Raw genomic sequence first — 25,971 nt, forward strand, 5'->3', positions numbered from 1 at the left:
CTTCAGCCCAGGATATTTATTTTTCAGTTCAGCATGAGTGCTACAAAAGCTAGAATTTAATTTGTATGAGTATTATTTTTGGTGAGTTTTCAAATTTGGAATAATTTGATCCAAAATATATACCTACAACTTAAAAAATGAAGAATATTAATATAATCAGCATGGGCTTTTTCTACCAGTTTTACTTTCTGATTAATTTTTTCTAGTATTTCACATTTTTTCTTCATGACTACATAGCAAAGTATTCAGATTATGCTTCCAGGATTAACTAGTGATGGAACCTAAACCTCAAAAGCTATTTTGAAGAAGGGTAGAGTAAATAATTTTGGTAATCTGTAAAACAACTGCATGCAGCGTGTACTGTATTATAACAGCACCAAACCCTTTATAAAAATCAAGCACTCCTTCCTCCTGCCTGATTGTATTAATAGTCTCTCATTCCCTCATACTGTGTATTAATTGGAAGCACTTCATAGCCCAGGTCTGTATTGTCAATTATTGTGCGTGTTCCTTGAATGTGAAAGGCGGTGCAAAACTGTTTCCAATGGGTAAAGTATAATGTCAGAGCAAAGACTGGCAGCAAAGTTAGCAATTAGTTCAGGAAAATAAGCATCCAACATACTCTGCATGGGGCTAGTGCTCTCAGCTAGGTGGCTATTACAAGTCTTTCTCTTTAGAATTAGTAGGACAAACTTTTGAATGATTGAGCTGATTATGTAATGAAGAACTCTGTGCAGCACCATAGGGAAGATCAAGAAAAGAAGTGGAAGTAGTCGTTTGCTATGAGGCACTCCCATGCCTATCACTCTTTCAATTCCTTCTTTAACACATTCCAAAATTCCAGTATTATCTCGAATTATCTCACTCTGTACTGTCTCAATTAGGCTTGCTGAATAAAAAGGCATTGCCACCATATAAGTTAGGGATTTTGGTAGAAGGTGTTCTCCTATTTGTTTAGGTTTCCATTTGTGTGAAATCTGCCTTGGCAAAGGTGTGAATTCACTGATTATTCCTTCTGCTCCAAGTGTGACTCCCTGGACAATAAACGTACTACCCATTCCTTTCCAAAGGGCTCTTGGTCCCTGAGTTTTGTTAAAGCTGTACATAACATTGATGACTGTAAATGGAGTGAGATGATAATTCCGAGCATGATAATTAACCTGGTATTGGCGGCATAGAACAATGCAAGGATGAGCCAATACATTTTCTGCAAGGAGACTTGCAAGTCCAATACCAAATCCAGCAAATCTATTCAACTGTTCGCTGCTCTGCCCCCACATGCTGCCGCCTCCGCCACCGGGAAAGAGTTTCTCTACTGGCCCCTCGAGCGGGGTAGAGGCGACCGGAGTGGGGTAGGGCGGGCTCTTCTCGCCCCAGTGCAGGTTGCGACTGCCCGGGGTATCCGGAGGAGTGGTCACCCAGTGGCTGAGGTCCGACGAAGTGCTGAAGGACCTTGCAGGGAAAGCGCCGCTGCCTCCAAAGCCCTGCTAGTCCCGGGCGCCACCCCGGTAGCCTAAGCCATCAAATCTGTCTGGGCGTCGCGGATGCATCGCAGCCGGGACAGAATGAGGCGAGCCCTCCCGGGGCCCAACATCACCGGGACCAGGGTGACCTCAGAGCCGCACAGCTTCTTCTAGGCCCTCACGGCGTTAGGGGAATCCTGAGAGCAGTTCTTGAGAAACAGAATCTTAAGGAGATATTTCCGAGTTGGTTCTGGGGTTTTTTGGAATCGGTTCTCTAATCCGATTAGATGCAAAACGCTAATGACTCTATTTATAATTATCAAGATGGTCCATGGTGTAAATTGGCAATAGAAGTATGTAAAATATCTACATTAGATACTGCTACTCAAATGCTTATAAGAGGCCAGGCTCTGGGTGAACATGTATTGGATACCTTAACAGAGTTCTCTAGAGTTAACAAGTATAATGATGTTGGCTAGTTGTTCCTAAATATGCTGTTTTCAATTGTTAAAAGGATGAACTCAAGGCTTCAAATTCACAGTTCAAGTTCCGCAAGAAGGACATGAAAGTTTTGATGTGTAACATGAAATAAACTCTCATTTCTTATAGCTCAAGACTTGAGATTTTGGAAAACAAGACCAAGAGTCTCACTGTATGAGTGGCTGATTGACAATTGAATTCCCAGCTTTGCAGTGTGTGTGCTGTTAACATGAGGACGTTGATTAGAAAGGAATAGGATCTTGAAAATTGGAATAGGAAACTATGGGTTGATAATGATGCTGGTGGTGACATTGAAACCCTAAATTCTGCTAAGTCTTCTTAGCCAGATGTTCTGGTTTGCTAATACTGCCATTATGCAAAATACCAGAAATGGATTGACTTTTTTTTTTAATTTTTAAATCTTTTTATTTTGAAATTCTTTCAAACTTACAGAACAGTTACAAAAATAAGACACACACATGCAAAAATACACACCCCATACACAGAACTGCAATATACCCTTCTCCCCAGATACCCAGATCCACCAATTTTAACACTTTGCCACATTTGCCATATCATTCCATCTATATATCCATCAACCTATCAATCCATCTATCTATCCATTTATCTATTTATCAATCCATTTTCTGAACTCTTGGGTATAAGCTGAATACATCATATTCCTTGTACACTTAATACTGCCATGTACATTTCTTAGGAACAAGGACATTCACTTATGTATCATCCACCTTAAATGCTGTTATCAAGTTCAAGAAACTTAACATTGATATAAATTTTACAGTCTATATTCCAATTTTTAATAATGTCCTTTTGGGCCTTTTCTCCTCCCTTGTTAGATCCTGTCCCACATCACATATTGCATTTAATTGTCATTGTCTCTTTAGTTGATCTTGCCTTTTTTTTTATTGTGAGAACATATATACAACATAAACTTTCCCAACTTAGCCACTCCCACATATATGATTCAGTGCGATTATCACATTCACTATGTTGAGGAATCCTCACCACCTTCCATTATTAAAACTTTCCCATCTTCCCAAACAGAAATCCTACAACTCATTTTGCATTAATTCCCCATTTCCCCTCCCCCCTGCTCCTAGCAACCTGTACTCTAATTTCTGTCTCTATGAACTTGCATATTCTGATAATTTCTTTGTAGTTATACTCTGGGGCTTAAATTTAACATGCTAAATTTGTAACAATCTTGTTTGCTCTGATATACCTTCGCAATAGCTTCAATAGCATACACAAACTATGTTCCTATACCCCTCTGTCCTCCCATCTTTATGTAATTGTCACAAATAGCATTTATACATTGGTCCAAAACTTATTTATCATTGCATTTTACTTTTAGATCCTGTAGGAAGTAAAATGTGGGGTGACAAACCAAAAACACAATAGTATTGGCATTTATATTTACCTCTGTAATTACCCTTACTAGAGATCTTTATTTCTTTATGTGGCTTCAATCTATTGTCCTTTCCTTTCAACCTACAAAGCTCTTTTTAGCATCTTTTATAGGGCCTGTCTAGTGGTGACATACTTCTTCAGCTTTAGTTTATCTGGGAATGTCTGATTCTCTCCCTCATTTTTGAAAGACAGTTTTGCCAGATATAGAGTTCTTGGTTGGCACTTTTTTTGTTTTCAGCACTTTAAGTCATCCCTCTGCCTTCTTGCCTCCATGGTTATTGATGAGAATTTGGCACTTAGTCTTATTGAGAGTCCCTGGTATGTGACTGGTTTCATGGCTTTCAGATTTCCCTATTTTTGGTGTTGGACAGTTTGACTATAATATGCCATGACACATATCTATTTGGGTTTATCCTGTTGGGGTTCGTTGAGCATCTTGGATGTGTATATTCATGTCTGTCATTAAATTTGGGCTGTGTTCAGCCATTATGTCTTTGAATATTATCTTTGCCCCTTTCTCTCTTCTCTTTCTGGTACTCTCACAATGCATATATTGGTATGCTTGATAGTGTCCCACAGGTGTCTCTGGCTCTGTTTACTTTTCTCCATTCTTTCTTCCTTCTCCTCAGATTGATTTCAATTGTCTTATCTTCAAGTTCACTGATTCATTCTTCTGCTAGCTCCACTCTGCTGTTGAACTCCTCTAGGGAATTTTTAATTTCTGTTACTGTGGTCTTCAGCTGTTTGGTTCCTTTTCATAATTTCCCTCTCTATATTGATATTCTCTTTGTTTTCATCTATTGTTTTCCTTTAGTTCTTTGTCCATGTTTTCCTTTAGCTCTTTAAGCATATTTAAGACCATTTTTAAAAAAGTCTTTGGTTATTCAAGGTCTGGTCCTCCTCATTGATGGTTTCTAATGCTTTAATTTTAATCTTTGCCTGGGCCATCTCCTGATTGTTTGTATGTTTTGTAGTCTTCTGTTGAAACCTGGATATTTTGATAATTTGATAGTGTTGTTGCTACAATTTAGACTTATGAGGCTTCTGTTCTTTAAGCTTGTATCCAGCTAGTGTTATGAAAAAGAAAACACATTTCCTATTCTTTGCAGATTGACCTGGGCAAGTGTTCTTCTTCAGGGCTTACCCATACAATGAGTTGAGAGCCTCCTGATCCATTCTGTGCATGCATTTTGTCTTGGGCATATGCATGTGGTCCTAGGAATTCCCTTGTTTACACAGTTACCAATGTCTCATCTTCCCTAGGAAAGTTTCCTCACAGTCCCACCGCTGCACTCAATGCCCTACAGCCAGCAATCCCTTGTCCCAGTCAGCACTTGATTACTCTCCCAGTGTTCTATAAGAGCATTCTGTGAGCTGCCTTCTACATGCTTGGCAAGTTCTAGGATGGCAAGTTCCTCAGGCCACCACCAGATTGGGCCAGGCATACATGCTTCCAATATGTGTACAACAGACCTGCACTGGGAGCATGGGCGAGCTCCATGCTGAGCCAGTGGTGGGTGGAGAGGCACCACCCAGAGAACCATGACATCCTACCACTTTTTAAAAAAATATTATTATTTTTATCCTACCATTTTAAGTAGCCTTTTTCTTGACTTGGCACTCACCCTGTTACGGCAGTCCTTTAACTGTTTTCTGGAGTGCATTAAGATGTTTCTGCCAGTTCTTGTTGGTTGTTCAAAGCTTTGGGTGGGGCAGAGCCCTAAAGCATCTCATTCTGCCATCTTCATAGGGACAGAGCCACATGGCAACAAATTTGATGATTGTTGTAGGCGGGAAATGGACACATGGGGTTCATTATATTATTTTCTCTAGTTTTAAGAATGTTTTAAAATTTCCATAATAGTGTGAAAAAAATTATGTTCTTATAGAAAAATATGCAGCAAAGAGTCTCATTCTAGGATGATTCCTACACTTTGCAAGTAAAGTAATTTATGTTGCCTTCTAATATTATTGTATTGTATTAAGGAGAAAATGTTTTTTCATACTAATAGGATAAAGAAATACTGGAATTGGTACAAGGAGCTATGGCTACCCCTAATGTGCTGACAAGAGATAAAGAATACTTTAAATTTCAAATCCTAAATCCTTTTTCATGAAATATAAAACTGAGACCATCTTCCCATCCCTATTTAAAGTCACTTGTTTTGACATTAATAAATCACTTCTGAAACTGCCATGAAGTTCATTATACTGTGTGCTGGTTTGGATATATTGTGTCCCCCAGAAAAATCATGTTCTTTGATGCAATCTTGTAAGGGCAGAGTTATTAGTCTTGTGATTAGGTTGGAACCTTTTGATTGAGTATTTCCATGGACATGTGACTCACCCAACTGTGGGTGAGACCTGTGATTGGGTTATTTCCATGGAGATGTGGACCCCGCCCATTCAGGGTGGGTCTTGATTGGTTCACTGGAGTACTTAAGAGAGCTCAGGAGCCAACGAAGACACTGATGCCTGGAGATGCAGGCAGAAGGATGTTTGGAGATGCTAGGCTAAGAGATGAAGCCCAGAGTTTGACTCAGAGAAACTAAGAGAGGACCCCCAGACGCTTAGAGAGAAACGCCCTGGGAGAAAGAAGCAAGGATGCACAGGAGCTGAGAGAGAGGAATGAAGACAGAAGCCCAGAGACATTTTGGAGAAGGCTATTTTGAAATGCAACCCAGGAGCAAAGGACCAGCAGATGCTAGCCACGTGCTTTCCCAGTTAACAGAGGTTTTCTATATGCTATCAGCTGTTATTTTGTAAAGGTATCCTCTTGTTGATGCCATAGTTTGAACACTTTTATGGCCTTCAGACTGTAACTTTGTAACCTAATAAATCCCCTTTATAGAAGTCAATCCATTTCTGGTATTTTGCATAATGGCAGAATTAGCAAACTGGAACATCCTGTGTGGAGGAAAACATCCTGTGGACAGTATCTTCATGCCCCTAAATGATTCCCTAAGTCTGTCCATTCCACAATGCATTTCTATAGGTTGGCTTCCTAAACCCCTTCACTTCAACTACAATACCTTCAGCACAGGCTCATTCTATTTTCAAATTTTTCAATTACAGCACTCATGATGTCATTTTTGTTAGGATAATAATAACAGGTATGAATAGTTCTCTCTCTGTAGTCTAAAACCAACCAAGTAAAGAACAAAGTAGACACAGATATACCAAGACATTTCATGCTTAAAAGCAAATGTATTCAGTTTCTTTCCAAGCAACCCATAACAACAAGGTATCTATGTGCTTGCTATTTCTTTTTCCAAATCAACAGTTTGGGACAAACTTTCAGGATCCATTCATCCTCCATGGTGAGCCATCTTGTGATGTGTTCTGATAAGTATCTTATATAGGGAGGAAAGAAACATTCTTGCTGACCTACAAATTAGCCAAGTAGGGAGTGTACAGTAATGTCTATCGTCTCTTCCATCACCATCAAGCCCAAGTTAGGGCCAATAGTTAAGTTGTACTGAAAGATGCCTACAGAAAACCATTCAGTCCAGCCACTGCAGGGAGGAAGGCATGAGAGAAGAGGAGGAGGGGAGGAGGAGACTCAGTGTCCTATGATGGAGTGTAGAGGCTGCTGGCTGCAAAAACAACTGACACTTTCTGATGAATGATGGAAGAAAAACAAAAAATAAGAACAATGCAAATGAAGTCATCCTCCTTAGGATGCCATGCCAAGCAGAAAGCCTCCAAAAAATCCCCCTGTCATTTTTTCACAAATGATACCACCTCCTCAGCTTTGCTTCTGACTTCAGTACGGATCTGGTTGCTCTTACAGATTTTCAGCTGCTCCTTAGCTTTCTTCATATCCTTCTCTACTCACTGCCAGTCAACTTGGATGTACCCAGTATGGTTTGCAAGCTGAAGGAGAAAAAATTCACCTCCCACAGCTGTTGCAGCCAACTTTCCAACTTTCTGGAATTTGAAACCTGTGCACCATCCAGTAATGCCTCCAATTAACAGCTGGGTTGCCACGACATACTTTTCAGCAGAGGGCCCAGATTCCTGCCCGAAGAGCTTGCACCACCATGGCTGCTTCTTAGCTAATTCTGCAAGGTCCAGTGAGTCAAAATTTCCCTCAAAGTTTCCTTGACTGGACGTGGCCATTTCTGTGAGCTCATCTCGTGAGGACACCCTCACAGGCTCGGTGTGGAAGCCTGCGACAAGGCACCCCATAGGCGCCGCCGTCAGGTTGCTTCCGGCATGTGGAGGAGATGTTTCCATTCCAACGGCTGCGGCGGAAGAGCAGGATTGACTTTTATAAAGTGGGTTTATTTGGTTAGAAATTTAAAGTCTGAAGGCTATTAAAATGTCCAAATTAAGGCATAAACATGAGTATACCTTCACCAAAGGAAGGCCAATGGCATCTGGAAAAACTCTGTTAGCTCGGAAGGCATGTGGCTGGCATCTGCTGAACCTGGATTGTGTTCCAGCTCCTCTCTCAACTCCTGTGCTTTCTTCAAAATGTTGCTCTTGGGGTGTTTTGTCCTCTCTTAGTTTCTCTAGAGCAAACACTGGGCTAGCATCTCCAAAGTGTCAGCAAAAGTCTGCTTTCAGTGGCCATCTCCAAAATGTCTCTCTCAGCTGCTCTGGGGTCTTTCAGTTTGTGAGCTCTTTTATGGGACCCCAGTGATTAAATCAAGACCCACCCAGAATGGATGGGGTCCATATCTCCATGGAAATAATTTAATAAAACATTTCACCCACAGTTGATTAAATCACATCTCCATGGAAACACTCAAAGGATTCCAACCTAATCAACACTAATACATGTGCCCCCACAAGATTGCATCAAAGAATATGGCTTTTGTTGGGACATAATATATCCAAGCTAGCACACCAGATAAACCTGTAATGGTCTTTCCAGAGGGATGATTCACCCCACCTCCTGTCTGACCTGAGGAATCAGCCAAACCACATCCAGTCAGTCCTGAGGAACCAGCCACCCAGCCTCCATTTGAAGAGAACATTGTCATGCCTGATAAACATGAAACTGCCCCTCATGAGAAAATAGCCCTCACACCTGTCTGAAGAGATTAACCCATTTCACCAAAAGAAACTGTGATGGAATGCTCTGAGGTAGATTGCTTGCAAAATACCACTAATTTCTTTCATGATCCACCTCTCTTTCCCTCTAGTCCTGTAACTAGACTGAAGTCCCAACAGGCCCTGAGAGTTGGGGTACAAATTTTGACCCATGAAAAGTTGCACTATAATCCAAAAGAACTGCATGGTTTTTCCAATTGATATAGACAGAAATCAGTCGAATATGTGTGGGAATAGATAGTATGTGTGTGGCATAATGATGGAAGGAATGTGAAATTGGATCAAGCTGAAATTATTGATATGGGCTCACTAAGCAGAGATTCTGCAGTCAGTGTTGTAGCTCAAAGAGTTATAAAGTACTCCAATAGTTTGGGAGGTTGCCTGAGCATGGAATCAAAGGTGTCCTACAATTCCTGAAGTTGAAAAGAGCACTTCCCTGATATAATGTAGATGAAGGGATCCAAAGGATTAGAGGGATTAAAATTTTAGAGTAGATTGATAATGTAAGACCTGCTCACCCACCCCAGGAATGTCCAGAGGGCACACCTTTCAGCAGGACTTTGAGGAATAAATTTGTGAGAGCAGGTTAATCATCCCCAAAGAGCTCTTTGGTCACTATTCTCTGGAGGTCAGATGTTACCATTTGAAATGCTGCCACAGAACTTGAATTCTTAAGCACAATGGGGATGATCTGATCCCTGGTTGGCAGAAAAAACTGGGAGCACTTATTCATCAAATACAAGGTGAGTGTGGCTACCAACCATAATATACAACAGAGACAAAGCAGTAATCATAATAGACTGACTCAGAGTTCTATGACATTGGCTAGTTGATTATGGGATAACTAGAAGTAAAATAAATCAGGAACCCTTCTAAATGACTACTTTACCTGTTTAAGTTGAAGAGTTCTAGGTCAAATGAACAAAAGTCTAACTTAAATCACAAAAATAGACATTCATGGCTCCTCAGTGAATTCCAAGACTTGAGATAGTTTACACACCCCAATCTCCTTTAATTAAGGGAAGGCTGGGTCCCCTTGGGGAAGGACCCTGATAAACTGCCAAAAATTTATATCATTAATCTTCTTCCCACCCTTCCCCAAAGGGTCCTACAGGCTTTTACCAAGGTGACTGTGCATTGGGGAAAAAGAAATGATCAGATTTTTTTTTTATTTTTGGACACTGGCTGGAAAGTGATATTAATTTCAGGAGACCCAAAGCGTCACTAGGGTCCACCAGTCAGTGTGGGGGCTAATGAAGTTGAGGTGATCAATGGAGTTTTATCTCAGGTTCATCTCACAGTGGGTCCTTTGGGTTCCTGGACCCATTCATTGGTTATTTCACCAGTTCCAGAATGCATATTTGCATAAATAGAATAAACATACATAACAATTGGAAGAATCCCCACATTGGTTCCCTGATTGTGGAGTTAGGAGCTTTATGATAGGAAAGGTGAAGTGGAAGCCACTAGAACTGCCTCTACTTAGCAAAACAGTAAACAAAAAGAAATTCTGCATTCCTGGAGGGATTGCAGAGATTATTACCACCATCAATGACTTGAAGGATGTAGGAGTGGTGATTTCTACCACATCCATTTTCAATTCCCCTATTTGACCTATGCAAAAAACAGGTGGATCTTGGAGGATGACACTGGATTATCATAAACATAACCAATTCCTGACTTCGATTGTAGCTGTTGTTCTAGATGTGGTATCACTGCTTGAGCAAATCATCACATCCCCTGGTAGCTGGTATGCAGCTCTTGATCTGGCAAATGCTTTTTTTCTCAATACATCTTCATTATCCCACCTCCTGGGTATATCAATTTTCCATCCCTATGTCATAATCTAGTAGGCAGGGACCTTGGTAGCCCTTCCATTCCACAAGACATCACACTGGTCCATTATATTGATGTCATTATTCTGAATGGACCTAGTGAGCAAGGAGTAGCAACTACTCTAGACATTTTGTTAAGGCATTTGCATGTCAGGGGGTGGGAGATAAATCCAACAAAAATTCAGGGGCCTTCCTCCTCACTGAAATTTCTAGTCATCCAGTGTTATGGGGCATGTCAAGATATCCCTTATAAGATAAAAGATAAGCTGCTGCATTGGTCCCCTCCTACAACCAAAAAAGAGACACAACGGCTAGTTCACATCTTTGAATTTTGGAGACAACATATTCCTCATTTGGGTGTGCTATCATGGCCCTTTTACTGAGTGACCCTAAAAGCTGCTAGCTTTGAGTGGGGCCTGAAACAAGAGGAGGCCCAGCAACACATTCAGTCTGCTGTGCAATCCAGCTGCTCTGCCACTTGGGCCACATGATCAAGCAAATTCAACAGTGGTGGAAGTTTCAGTGCCAAATAGAGTTGCTGTTTGGAGCCTTTGTTTATCAGGCCTCTATTACAGAATCAGAGTGAAGACACTTAAGATTTTGGAGCTAAGCACTGCTGTCCTCTGTAGAGAACTATTCTCTTTTTGAGAAACAGCTTTGACCTCTGTTCCAGTTTGCTAATGCTGCCATTATTCAATAGTACCAGAAATGGATTGACTTTTATAAAACAGGTTTATTTTGGCTACAAATTTACAGTTCTGAGACCATAAAAGTGTCCAAACTAAGGTATCAATAAGAAGATACCATCATTGAAGAATGGCCCATGGCATCCAGAACACCTCTGTCAGCTGGGAAGGCAAATGGCTGGCATCTGCTGAACCTTTGCTCCTGGATTGTGTTTCAAAATGGCTTTCTCCAAAATGTCTCTGGACTTGTCTCTCTTAGCTTAGCATCTTCTGTGCATCTAAGCAACTGGGTTCCTCTCTTAGCTTCTCCAGAACAAACCCTGTGCTAGCAGATCCAAACATCTCCAAGCATCTGTCAGCATCTCTGTCAGCCCCAAAGCATCTGGGCATTTTGTCCTCTCTTTTTAAAAGACTCCAGTAAACTAATCAAACCCACACTGAATGGGCAGGGCCAAATCTCCATGGAAACATTCAATCAAGAGGTCACACCCTAATCAAAAAGATTAATCAATCTGCCCCCACAAGATTGCATTAAAGAATATGGTTTTTATGGGATATAATATATCCAAACTGGCACAGTCTGCTGCTAGGCCTTGGTAGAGACTGAATGCTTAACCATGTGCCACCAAGTTACCATGAGACCTGAGTTGCTGATGTGTCCTCTAACACACCAAACAACCTAGTTGGTTGTGCACAGTAGCACTCTGTCATCAAATGGAAGTGATATATATGAGATTGAGCTTGACCAGTCCCTAAGGGAACAAATAAGTTACATGAGGAAGTGGCCCAATGCCAGAGTCACCACACCTGCCACGTTACCTTCTCTTCCCCAGCCTGCTGCTATGGACTCATGGTGTGTTCTCTATAATCAGTTGACTGAGAAAGAGAAAACTGGGGCCTGGTTACAATTTGTAATGTGCAATATACAGGTAGCACCCAGAAGTGGGCAGCTGCAGCACTACAGACCCTTTCTGAGACATCACAAAGGACGTTGGTAAAGGAATATCCTCCCGGTGGGCAGAAGTTCAAGCAGTGTACCTAGTGATACATTTTTCTTGGAAGGAAAAATGGCAAGAGGTGCCTTTATATACTGATTCATGGGTTGTGGCCAATGGTTTGGCTGTATGGTCAGGGAATTGGAAAGAACATGATTGGAAATTTAGTGACAAGAGATATAGTGTAGAGATATTTGGATAGACCTTTGGAAATGAGTGAAAATATGATATTTGTGTACTGTGTGAATGCTAATCAGACTGTGAGTTCATCAGAGAGGATGTTATTAATCAAATGAATGGAATGTCCTGTTTTGTAGATACCAGTCAGCCTCCTTTCCTGGATATTCCTATCATTGCCCAATGGGTTCTTGAACAAAGTCACCATACTGGTAGGGATATAAGTTTTCCATGGTATTAGCAACATGGACTTACACTCAACAAATCAACTTGGCTACAGTCACTGCTTAGTTTACAGTTTGCCAACAGGAAAGATCATCACTCAGTCCTTGATATGACACCATTCTGTGAGGTGACCACCATGCCACCTGGTAGCAGGTTGATTACATTGGGCTGCTTTGATCATGGAAGTGGCAGTGTTCATTTCTTCCTGGAATAGACACACGTTCAGATATGGACTTGCCTTCTCTTTATGCAATGTTTCTGCTAAATCTACTATCTGTGGATTTACAGAATGAGTTATCCACTGTTATGGTGCTCCACATAGCATTGTTTCTGATCAAGGAAACTACTTCAATGCAAATGAAGTGTGGAAATGGACACATGCTCATGGAATTCACTGGTCTTAACATTTTCCCCATCACCTTCAAGCAGCTCAATTACAGTGCTAATTGGGTAGCCAGTACTTTGCAGGGCTGGGTAGTATATGCTCTAAATCAGTGTCCACTCTATGGTGCTCTTTGTCCCATAGCTAGGATTCATGGGACTAGGAACCAAGCTGTGGGAATGTCAGCAGCACCACTCACTATTACCCCTAGTGATCCATTAGAAAACTCTTTGCCAACTGTCCCTGCAACCTCAAATTCTTAGTTTCAAAAGGAGGAGTGTTGTCACTAAGAGGCACAAAAATGTTTTCATTGAACTCCAAATTAAGACTGCCACTCAGCCAATTTGGGTCCTTCATGCCTCTACATCAACAAGGAATAAAAAGGGAATTTGTGCACTGGCTGGGGTGATTGTTCCTGATTATTAATGGGAAAAATGATTAATATTACACAATAGTGGTAAAGAAAAGTTTGCCTGGAATACAGGAGATCCCTTAGGGCATTTCTTAAAACTTACAATTCCCTGTGATTAAGGTCAATCAAAAACTGCAATAACCCTATGCAAGCAGAATGCTAAGAAACTCCGGGAATGAGTATTTGGGTCAGCCCTACCAGGCAAAGGACTGCAACCCACAGAAGAGCTTGTTGAGTTTAAAGGGAATATGGAATGGGTAATAAAAAATGGTAGCTATAAATACTAGCTACCACCACATGACCTGCTACTGAAATGAGGAGTATAGTGGTTAGGAGTATTTCTTCCTTGTTTTGCTATGAATATGTTCATATATATACATAAAGGTAATATTTTTGTTTTCTTCCTATCTTATCCCCTTCTAATATAGCATAAATTGTATTAAATTTATGCCTTAGTATTTAAGTTATAGGGTATCAATTTCAAGACTGAATATCACCCAAGGACTTGCATCCTCTTTTGGGGAAAGGGTTATTGTGTTTTCAGTTATACACAGGATAGTTGACTTATGTTAGGCAAAAACATGCCTGTTATTGTTTTCATTTAGAGATTAAGTGTGTTTTCAGGAGATGCATATGTTTAGAGATAAAATACATCAAAAGTTTTATTTTAAGCCATGTGTCAACTTGGCTAGGTTATGGTTTCAAATTGTTTGGTCAAGCAAGCACTGGTCTGATTATTCTGTGAGCATTTTTTGTGAAATTAAATCACCAGTCAGCTGATTGCATGTGGCTGATTACATCTGCAATCAACAAAATCGATTGCCTTCAGCAATGAGAAAAGTCTTATGCAATTAAGTAATGGCCATAAAGGTAGTGCTGATTTCAGTAGTCAGGAACAAGATCTCAACTTAAGTCAGCAAGCTTCTCCTGGAGAATTCATCAAAACCTTCATATTAGTCCCAAGCCTGTGACCTGCCCTATAGAATTCAGACTTGCCAATTCCCACAGTCATATAAGTCAATTCCTATAAGAAATTTCATATTTACTTTGTACATATGTAATCATAAACCTATATAAATATATAACTCCTGTTGGTTTTGTTTCCCTGGAGAAGCCTGATTAATAAACATGCTCATTGGAGAGGAAAATTAAATAATTCAATTAAACCAAAGAAATCAAAACAGGAAACACCACTGAGAGAGAGCCAGAGTTAATGTTTTGGTGAATATCCTTCCAGATTTTCATCTATGCCTGTGCATGCATATATATACACCTGAACATATTTTGAAACTGTAGCATGATGATGTTTTGTGAGCTTCTTATCAATTACTGTATTGTGAGCATCTTTTTCCTAAATTCAGTTTAATTGAGATATAGTCACATATCATACAATCATCTGCAGTGTACAATCAACTGTTCACAGCACCATCATATAGTTGTGCATTCATCACCCCAATCTATTGTTTGAACATTTTCCTTATAGCAGAAAAAGTAAAAATAAGAATAAAAAATAAAAGTAAAAAGAACACCCAAATCATCCCCCCCATATTATTTTTCATTTAGTTTTTGTCCCCATTTTTCTACACATCCATCCCTACACTGGTAAAGGGAGTGTGATCCACAAGGCTTTCACAATCACACTGTCACCCCTTGTAAGCTACATTGTTGTACAATCATGTTCAAGATTCAAGGCAACTTTGTTGCAGTTTGATAGTTTCAGGTATTTACTTCTAACTATTCCAGTACATTAATACCTAAAAGGGGTTATCTATATGGTGTGTAAGACTGCCCACCAGAGTGACCTCTTGACTTGATTTGGAATCTCTCAGACACTGAAATTCTATTTTGTTTCATTTTGCATCCCCCTTTTGGTCAAGAAGATGTTCTCAATCCCATGATGTCAGGTCCAGTTTCATCTTCAGGAGTCACATTCTGCATTGCCAGGGAGATTTACACCCCTGGGAGTCAGATCCCACATGGTGGGAGGGCAGCAAGTTCACCTGCCAAAGTGGCTTAGCTGAAGAGAGGGGGTCTCATCTGAGCAACAAAGAGGTACTCAGGGAGAGACTCTTAGGCACAATTAAAAGCAGACTTAGCCTCTCCTTTTCAGTAACAAGCACCATAAGGGCAAGCCCCAAGAGAGAGGGCTCAGTATACCAAACCACCAGTACTCAGTGTTTGTGAGAATATCAGCAACAATCCAGTTGAGGAAGTTCAACACTTCCACATTTTCCCCTAGCTCCTCAGGGGGGCCCTGCAGTTATATATTTTTCTCTGCCCAAATTACTTTGGGATGTGTCACTATTTCACAGTAACCTGAACAAACCTACCAGGTCTCACTTCCTATTCAAAGTTCCATGTAATTATGGTATTTGAACAAGCTGTATGAGTTAAATTGTTTAGGAAATATAGATCCTGCACCAAATAAATATCTCTTCCCTTGGCCTCACATGGTAGTTGAAGTTTTAAAACAATCAGTATCACCCTTTACCATTTGGCCTGATTTGTGCTAGTCCTAACCACATCTGCTTCATTCATAATTCTGGTTGAAGTCTAGACTTTTTTTCAGCTTTCTTATCAGTTGCTATATGTTCTAATACTGACATTCATATCTGTGGAGTTCTAGCTCTGAGTTTCAGATGTCACACAGATGCCCAATGTTCTAGGGACCAATCAGGTTATACACAAAGGGATAAGCCTCTCAGAATATGGAGATAGCTGTTAGAGTTCAGGCATAGATGTGATTGTTGTAAGAGCTTACAGTCTAGGGGTCATTACAATAAGCATTCCCCTAGTAAGCTGTGATCTAAGATTCAATTATCAGTTTACTCATTGTAGTTAGTCCATATTGGTGAGGTATTATAGTGTTTGCCTTTGTTTCTGGTGTAGTTCACTCAAAACACTGTCTAAAGGATCCATTCACCTCCTTGCATTGCATGTCTCACAGCTTCACTCCTTCTCTCAGTTGCTCAATAATCCATTGAATATGCACACACCACAGTTCAACATTCTGATCCTCAATGTACCCTTAGGCCACCTCCACCCATTTCAAATCATGCATACTGCCTCTATAAACATCAGTGTGCAAATGTTCATTCATGCCCCTGCTCTCAGATCTTCCAAATATATGTCCCCTAATGAGGTTGCAGGACCTTATGGCACCCACATACTTATCTTCTTGTGGAACCACTACACTGTCCTATGGAAAGGCTACACCATCCTGCATCCTAACCAACAGTAAAGGCATTCATCACTGTCTCCATATTTTCTTCAGCACTTTTATTCTTATTTGTATTAATTCCTACAATTTTATAGAGCTATGCCATACAATTATCCACAATGTACAATCAGTTGTTCATAGTGTCATCATATAGTTGTCCATTTATCACCACAGTTAGCACTTGAACATATTGATTATTATGAAAACAAATTTGTATATTTTTTTCTGGATTTTCTACACATAGAGTCATGTCATCTAAAGAGTGAAAGTTCCACTTCTTCCTCTCCAATTGAGATGGCTTTTATTCCTTTTTCTTGCCTAATTGCTCTAGCTAGAACTTCCAGCACAATGTTGAATAACAATGGTGAAAGTGGGCATCCCTGTCTTCTTCTTAATCTTAGAGGAAAAAGCTTTCAGTATTTCCCCACTGAGTATGAAGTTAGCTGTGGGTTTTTCATATATGGACTTTATCATATTGAGAAAGGTCTTTTCTATTCCTATCCTTTGATTTGCGTTCATCAAGAAAGGTTGCTTAATTTTATCAAGTGGCTTTTCATCATTGAACAAGATGATCATGTGGTTCTTCTGCTTTGATTTATTGATGTGGTGTATTACATTAATTGATTTTCTTGTTTTGAGCCAGCTTTGCACATCTGGAATAAATCCGACATGGATGTGGTGTAGACTTCTTTTAATGCGCTGCTGGATTCGATTTGGGAGTATTTTGTTGAGGATTTTTGCATCTACATTCATTAAAGAGATTGGTCTATAATTTTCTTTTTTTGTAGTATCTTTGTCTGATTTTGGTATTAGTGTGATGCCGGATTCATAGAATGAGTTGGGGTGCTTTCCTTCCTCCTCAATTTTTTGAGGAGTTTGAGCAGGATTGGTACTAATTCTTTCTTGAATGATTGGCAGAATTCACATGTGAAGCCATCTGGTCTTGGGCTTTTTGGGGGGGAGCTTTTTGATGACTGACTCAATCTCTTTACTTCTGATTGGTTTTTTGAGGTTGTCTATTTCAACTAGAGTCAATCTTGGCTGTTTATGCTTTTCTAGGAAGTTGTCCAGTTCAACTAAGTTGTCTAGTTTATTAGCATATAGTTGCTTGAAGTATCTTCTCATTATCTCCTTTATTTCTGCAAGGTCAGTTGTTTTGTCCCCTTTCCCATTTTTATTTCATTTATTTGCATCTGCTCCCTCTCTCTCTCTCTCTCTATCTCTCTCTCTCTGTTAGTGTAGTGAGGGGTCCATCAATTTTAGTGATTTTCTCAAAGAACCAACTTCTGGTTTTGTTGATTCTATTGTTTCCTGTTCCTGATGTCATTTATTTCTGCTCTAATGTTTGTTATTTCTTTTCTTCTGTTTGCTTTGGGGTTAATTTGCTCTTCTTTCTCTAGTTCCTCCAGGTGAACAGCCAATTCCTCAATTTTTGCTCTCTCTTCTCCTTTAATATAGGCATTTGGGGCAATCAATTTCCCCCTCAGCACCACCTGTGCTGCAACCCATAAATTTTGGTAGACTGTGTTTTAATTTTCATTTTCCTTGAGGTATTTACTAAATTCTCTTGTGATTTCTTCCTTTTCCCATTGGTTTTCTAAGAGAGTGTTGTTTAGCCTGCATATACTTGTGAATTTTACTCTCTTTTGCCTGTTATTTGTTTCCAGCTTTATTACATTATGATCTGAGTGTTTTGTATAATATCAATATTTTTAAATTTGTTGATACCTGTTTTGTGGCCCAACGTGTGTCTATCCTAGAGAATGTTCCATGAGCATTTGAGAAAAATGTGTTTCCTGGCATTGTGGGGTATAGTATTCTATAAATGTCTGTCAAGTCTATTTCATTTATCATACAATTCAATATCTCTGTTTGCTTATTGATCCTCTGTTCAGATATTCTATCTGTTGATGAGACCTCTGTATTGAAGTCTCCCACTATCATTGTAAATGTATCTACTTCTCCTTTCAGTGTTCTCAATGTTTGCCTCATGAATTTTGGGGCACTCTGGCTTGATGCATAAATATTTATGATTGTTATGTTTTCTTGATGAATTGACCCTTTCATTAATATATAGTGTTTTTCTTTGTCTCTTTTAATTGTTTTACTTTTGAAGTCTAATTTGTCTGGTATTAATACAGCCACTCCTGCATTTTTCTGGTTGCTGTTTGCATGAAATATCTTTTTCCAAACTTTCACTTTCAGCCTATTTTTGTCCTTGTGTCTAAAGTGAGTTTCTTGTAGACAGCATATAGATGGGTCCTGTTTTTAAATCCATTCTGCCAGTCTGTGTCTTTTTATTGGGGAGCTTAATCCATTAACATTTACTGTTATTACTGTAAGGGCAGTACTTTCTTCTACCACTTTGTCTTTTGAATTTTTATGTGCCATGTCTTATTTTTTCTCTCCTTTTACCCTTCCTGATAATCTTCATTTCTACACTCTTCTTCAAACCTCTCTCTCCTGCCTTTTCCTATCAGCCTGTAGCACTCCCTTTTGTATTTCTTATAGTGCCAGTCTCTTATTCACAAACTCTCTCAGTGTCTGTTTGTCTGAAAATATTTTAATCTCGCTCTCATTTCTGAAGGACAATTTTGCCAGATATAGAATTTTTGGTTGGCAGTTCTTCTCTTTCAGTATGTTAAATATATCATACCACTGTCTTCTCGCCTTCATGGTTTCTGTGGAGAAATCTGTACATACTCTTATCAAGATACCTTTGTATGTGATGGATTGTTTTTCTCTTGCTGCTTTCAGAATTCTGTCTTTGTCTTTGATATTGGACAATTTTATCAGTAAGTGTCTTGGAGTAGGTCTATTGGGATCTATTCTGTTTGGAGTATGCTGTACTTCTTGAATCTGTAATTTTCTGTCTTTCATAAGAGTTGGGAAACTTTCAGTGAATATTTCTTCTACTATTGTTTCTTCCCCCTTTCCTTTCTCTTCTCCTTCTGGGGCACCCATAATACATATATTCATGTGCTTCATTTTTTCACTCAGCTCCCTAAGACCCTACTCGTGTTTTTCCACTCTTTTCACCATCTGTTCTTTTGTGTTCATGAATTCAAATGTCTTGTCTTCCAATTCACTGATCCTTTCTTCTGCCTGTTCAAATCTACTGTTGTATCCCTCCACTGTCTTTTTCATCTCCACCATTATGCCCTTCATTCCCATAAGTTCTTCCATTTTTTAATTCAAGTTTATGAATTCTTTGGTATTGTCATCCAGTGTCTTCTGTATATCTTTAATCTCTTTTGCTATGTCTTCCCTCAGTTCATTGACTTGAATTTTGAATTGATTTAGGAGATTTTTTTGAACATCTTTAATTAATTCTTCCTTCAGTTCACTGAATTTATTTAGCATTAGTTGCCTCAACTTCTGTATCTCATTTGAACTATTCATTTGTTCCTTTGGCTGGTCCATATTTTCCTATTTCCTAGTATGGCTTGTTATCTTAAGCTGTCTAGGCATCTGACTTTCTTGATTAATTTATTGTGAAGCTCTTTTTCACCCTTTTACCTATGGTTTTCTTGTTGGTTGGTTTTGTTCTCTAAACTTTGGTGTTCATTTCAACTTATTCTAGATCTCTAACTTAGGTTCTACTTAGTTATCAGAGTTTGCCACCTCTTGTTTTTTGTTTCTTTCCCTGCCTCTATGTAGCCTTTATTTGTGAGAGGGTTTCCTAGGATATGGTCAACCCCATTCTGGTTTTCCCAGTCCAGAGAGGCCCAATTCTCAGGAGGAGACTCTCCTGTGTGGCCTCTAGAAACTGTGCTTTTTCTCTTCTTTCCAGCAGGTGGTGCTTGCCAGCCTGCAGCTCCCTCACCATTGTAATGTGGTGCAGTGCCTTTAATTCTCTGCAGAGTCTGAGGCTGTTGGGCACATGGTTGACTCAAGCTGGTTTCTGAATTCCAGCCTCTGGGTTCCCAGTTCTTTGAAGGAAGGCTGCCAATTGAGCTGGGCCACACACCCCTTTTCTTGGGGGAGTTATGACCTTTTTGGAATTGTCTCCCCCAGAAGGTTGATTGCTTTGACTGTCAGATCTATTTCAACTGGGTCCATTGAGAAGCTTTCTGTAAAGAGCTACTTAGAATAGTTATTTTAAAAAGAAAGAAGGAAAAAAAAAGAAAAAGAAAAAGAAACAAAAATCCCTTTTTGAGGCCCTTCCCCAGTGTCAGTATGGATTATTTAAACAGGTATGCTCTAGGTTATTGTCTCTTTCACCTGGATTGTTACAACAGCTTTAATTCTACCCTTGCCAGGGGCTACTGAAGTGTAAAAGGATAAGGAGTCAAGGAGCACTAAAAGAAAAGTGACAAAATGTAGGTAAAAAACCCAAGCCTTTTTGGAGCTCTGGAATGTGTGCCCACTTCTATGTGTCCCCTCCTTCCTGGAACCTAGCCCTTCTCCAACACACCAGACACCACCAATTCCAAAAGTTAATTAATTAATTTGTTAATTAGTTCTGCAGTTGGGGCTGGCTTGAGCCCTCCTTCTAGCTCCAAGCAGATTGTCTTTTCCCTTCAGAGAGCCAGCTATAGGTTACTCCAACAGCTTTAATTCTGCTCTTGCCAGGGGGCTATTGAAGTGTAAATAGATAGGGAGTCAGATAGCAATAGAAGTAAGGGGACAAAATGTAGAAAAAATAAGAAAAAAAGAAGAAAAAACCAAGGCCTTTTGGAGTCATGGAATGTGTGTCTGCTTCTATTCTTCCCCCCTTCCCAGAGCCTAGCCCTTCTCTTACACCCCAGACACTCCCAAGCCCAAAAGTTAATTAATTAATTTGTTAATTAGTTCTGCAGTTGATGCTGGGTTGAGCCCTCCTTCTAGCTCCCAGAAGATTGTTTTTTCCCTTTAGGAAGCCAGCTGTAGGTTCCTCCAACAGCTTTAATTTTTCTCTTGCCAGGGGCTATTGAAATGTAAAAAAAAATAAGGAGTCAGATAGCAATAGAAGTAAGGACAAAATGCAGAAAAAAAGGTACAAAAGAAAAAAGATACCAAGGCTTTTTGGAGCTGTGGAATGGGTCCCTGCTTCTATGTGCCCCCTTCCCAGAGCCTAGCCCTTCTCTATCATCCTGGACATCCCCAACTCCAAAAGTTAATTAAATAATTTGTTAATTTATTCTGCAGTTGAGGCTGTGTTGAGCTCTCCTTCTTGCCCCCATCAGATTGGTTTTATTCCCCCTCAGGGAGCCAGCAGTCCATGGGGTCTGGACAGGGAGGGGCACCAGAGCCCTGGTTGGGGGAACTTATATATTTTACTGTGACCTCAGCTGCTCCACCCACTCAGGCTAGTGTACAATGGGTGACTGGTCACTGGAGACCCTGAGAATGCTGTTTCATACAGTTCCTGGCTAATTACCAGCTGCCTAGAGGAGTGACTAAATTCCACACCTCACCATTCTGCCTTCTTGCCTGCCCCTATGTGAACATCTTTTTTAATGATTGCATAGTATTCCCCATTTGTAGTTACTGCCCCAATTTTTATTTTATTAATATTTACTCTGTTTATATTTTTCATATTTACTAAGTTATGTTAACTGTCTCTTTATATTCAAATATTTGTGATTTTACATGATAATTTCCTTAGACTAAATCTCAGAAGCACAATTTATGAATTAAAGTGAATGTGGTCTTTTTAACTAGAGGTATTTTAAAAAATTTTCTACTAGGAATGGCTACTAATTTATATAGCCACTGGTATTGTATGAGAGTGCCCATTTTTTCCATAAACTTATCTGTACTGTTTAAAAAGAGAGGAAATGACAAATTTAAGTAAAGAAAATAGTATTTAATTTAAATTTTTAATTTATACTGCTTTGTTTACATATATATGGTTATCTGTGTGTGTTTGTTTGTGTGTGTGTGTGAGAGAGAGAGAGAGAGAGAGAAAGAGAGACAGAGAGAGAGAGAAAGAGAGAGAGATGCATGCTCTTTCAAATGAAGTTATCAATCACAGAAACATTATCCCTTGGAATGAGACTATGTGTAGCTTATCAAAACTCATCAAATCATTGTGGTGGGGTAGTTGTAGAAATGGACTTGATTTTTAATTATTTCTTGACATCACTGCTTATTATTAAGATGTGTCTTCTTCCTTGAAAATTTTCTTAACTTTCACAGCCCATATGGATCTCACCTTTTGTATTAGTTAGGGTTCTCTAGGGAAAAAGGACCAACAGGACATATCTGTAAATTTGAGGTTTTATAATAATGTCTCATGCAACTGTGGGGATGCACAAGTCCAAATTCCATAGGGCAGGCAATAAGCTGGCAACTCCAATGAAGGTTTTTTATTAACTCCCAGGGAAAGGCTGGTTGGCCAAAGAAAAAGTGAAAGTTCTCTTTCTTCTGCCTTAAAAGTCTTCAACTGATTGGGTTAAATCCAATTGATTGAATTCTCTCATAGCTGAAGACATTTCCTTCTTGATACAATCAGCCACAGATGCAATCAATTGACTGATGATTTAATAATCCAGCTTTCTGGTTTATTAACCAGCCACAAATGTCCTTGCAGTAATTGTTAGGCCAGTGCTTGCTTCACCAGACTCCTGGGCACCATCAACTGGCCAAGTTGACAAATAAACCTATCACACATTTCTAGAGAAGCTCCAAGCACTGAACAAATGATTTATATCTGAGATAGTTTTGCTTGTGTATACCATATAAATTAATTTTGAAAAATTATGGAATCATAATATATCTTTTTAGGTTGACATCTATATTAGTGTCTTTTAAAGGAAATAGAAGTCAGGCTCAGAAGGAGTAATTGAGGAAAGTTTAACAAGGACACTATTTACAGAGTTGTGGGAAGGGTTAAGGAACACAACAAAGAATGTTGAAGCAGCTAACAATAGATAGGAGTTATTACAATACACTTTTGGCCCCCTAGAATCATGGGGAAGGCACAATTACCAGAACTGTAACTGTGAGCTTGGTAGAGGAATTAGTGAATTTGCAGCTATCTAACCAGGAGGAAGCCAGGGAATTAAACATCCTAACTGTCACACTCTGATCTGCTTGTGCTGTCAATGGCTAAACCCAACCAAAAGCCGGAGGACAATGGAAGCTGGTTGATGTAGCCCATAGAGATCAGTCTTCCAGGGCACAGAAGAGGGAAGAGAAGGGTGGCAAATGGATCTGCATGGAAAAGGGATAATAATTGGTGCAACATTTAAAAATGTTCATCCTAAGTTTAACTATTTGCAAAGGATTTGATTTCAGTTATGGTGAAAATATCAACATTTTAAAATAAAACAGAATACTTGCATCTACATTTACATGTTTCCAATGGAATCTAAACATAGGGATTTGATGTCTATCATCATGTATTTGAAAGAATACATGAACAATTTCAAAATACATTAATGGTTGGAAGGTTTATAACATTCATTTTTATCCTTAAACTCATATTTACATTCTACTTTGTCCACATAATTTAATATTAATTTATATATTTAGTACTTAATAGTCCTATTGATCACCCATTTTATTTCTGTTAAAATAGGTATACAAACTGAATTTTTTATTCCCAATGTCTATAAAGCTGTAGTGTTAAAACTTTTCTACTGGTAAGAGTTACCATTGCAAACATTTAGTACACAGTTGATCCAAACAACAAAGTATAACAACATTTTAGCAAATAATTAAAATAATAAAATTTTATTGGAAATTCATCTCTTAATGAAATGATAGCTGTTAGATCAAATAATTTGTACACATGTATATAAATTTTATTTATTGTAAGAATGAAAGTGTTCATCATCAATTTTATTCTAAATTTTCTTTGATTTTTGTGTGTAAGCATGGAAAAAAACTTGTTCTCATATTTGATTAGATGGGAATTGAAGAAATTTTGTTATAGCCATGTCTCTTACTCTTTTGAACTCTTTTTGAGTTATATGTCAAAAATCACATACTGATTTATCATCAAAAATTATTTTTAATGATCTCTCAGCTAGCAATTAAATTAGTTTTTCTTCAATTTTGTTAAGAGCTAAGAAATAGAAACCACCTAAATTGCACAATTTTATTCAGCCATTAGTCATTCAATTTATTAACTTCATTCACATAATTGCAGATGGTATTAGGATTACCACAGGTTTTTCCATTCTGTGGCAATATACTGTAGTAAAATTACTGATGGCTAGAGATATGCCTTTCTTTGGTGAAGTGGGAGAAAAAGGTTATAAATGTGGAGTTGTAAAAAGAGATTTTGCTGATTGTAGGTGTGGTGTCAAGTAGACAAATATTAGGAAAGGATTCATATACAAACTAAAGGTCTGAAATTAATTCCCTTAATAATCTCTATTTTCCACTTACCCTTTGGAAAGTTTCTGGTATTTCTAGGGATATATGTACTCTAGCTGAAGATCCTATCTGAATTGGTCTTCTTTCCCCTAACAAAATTATAAAGTCCTTATAAAAAGAGAATATATCTTTTTATCCTCTTTCTATCTGTCACAATCCTTGGCACATAATAGGAAGTCAATAAATGTTAATCTGAATAGGTTCTTGATGCTCTTGTCTCTGCTAAATGAGCACAGAGCTAAATATAAGAATAGTGGAAAGGAAAGTGAAGGCAGTTCCAGGAGATAGCAGTTTTGCAGAACAAGACTCCCATAGAGTCAGAAAATGAAAAGTAGGTTACAATCAATCAAGGACATTTTCTGGATCAAAATAATGGCCAAAAAACTCATCTTTTCATAATAAAATCAATTATAATTTAAGGTACCTTATTTTTCTCTCTGAGCTAACCTTCTGCCTATCTGAATACCAGTCATAGTTCAGAACCCTCTGTCCAGGTTTCTCTTTTTCTTTAAATCTTTCCTGATTACTTCTGCCATCTTTGTTGTCTCTTTATGTGCAATTAGAGTATTTATAACCTGTGCCATACAATTTAGCACTTAATGATGAAGTCATTTCCCAAGTTTGTCTAGTTTCCCCAGCTGGATTGAAGACAAGGATTAAGTTTTATTGCATATGGAAAGTGCTTTGTAAATATTTGCAGTCTGATTGAAAGTCCCCCTCCTAAAGTATAAAATAGCATGGATTTGAATGTCAGAAAAATTAAAGTGCTTAAAATGCCAGTCATAAACTACAAATAACTTGATTGAAATTCAGATAGATTAACACCTCCCCCAAATTTTGTTTTGTATTATCTTTCAACTTCTTTAGAAATTGTTCATTTTATTACTAATTAAGATGAGAATATTCTATTGTTTGTGATGAGAGGGATTAACAAAGGCCTTGATTACGCAGTCATTTAGCACTATTTAATTACCAACACAGTTCTAAATCTTCTGTATATTTTGGCCAGTGTAGCTGAAGATCCATCAAGTTGTTTCTACTGTTAAATTTTCAATGTTATAAAGAATTCCATCCTAATGTAACAGTTAATAACCTTGAAACCATTTCCTTCCATTGTTACCCTAAATATAAACATTTCCTTTTATTCTCAGGTAAACATTTTCCCATATTGTATCTTCTTCAGTGTGACTAAGATATCCCAGGGAGTTACAGCAAAGCAGGAAAATGGTCCCAATTTTAAGTTATTAAGCAGTTACCAGAAGTTCAAGCTTCTTCTGTACTTCAGTTGATAGGA

At 38.7% G+C, this 25,971-nt stretch overlaps 2 pseudogenes; both read right to left on the bottom strand.

The window, feature by feature from the left end:
* Positions 1-288: 288 nt before the first annotated feature.
* Positions 289-1,553, bottom strand: LOC119522383 (annotated as a pseudogene).
* Positions 1,554-7,050: 5,497 nt separating this feature from the next.
* Positions 7,051-7,529, bottom strand: LOC119523564 (annotated as a pseudogene).
* Between the last annotated feature and the right edge of the window lie 18,442 nt (positions 7,530-25,971).

Source organism: Choloepus didactylus, chromosome X (genome assembly GCF_015220235.1).
Source record: "Choloepus didactylus isolate mChoDid1 chromosome X, mChoDid1.pri, whole genome shotgun sequence".
Taxonomy (NCBI): domain Eukaryota; kingdom Metazoa; phylum Chordata; class Mammalia; order Pilosa; family Megalonychidae; genus Choloepus; species Choloepus didactylus.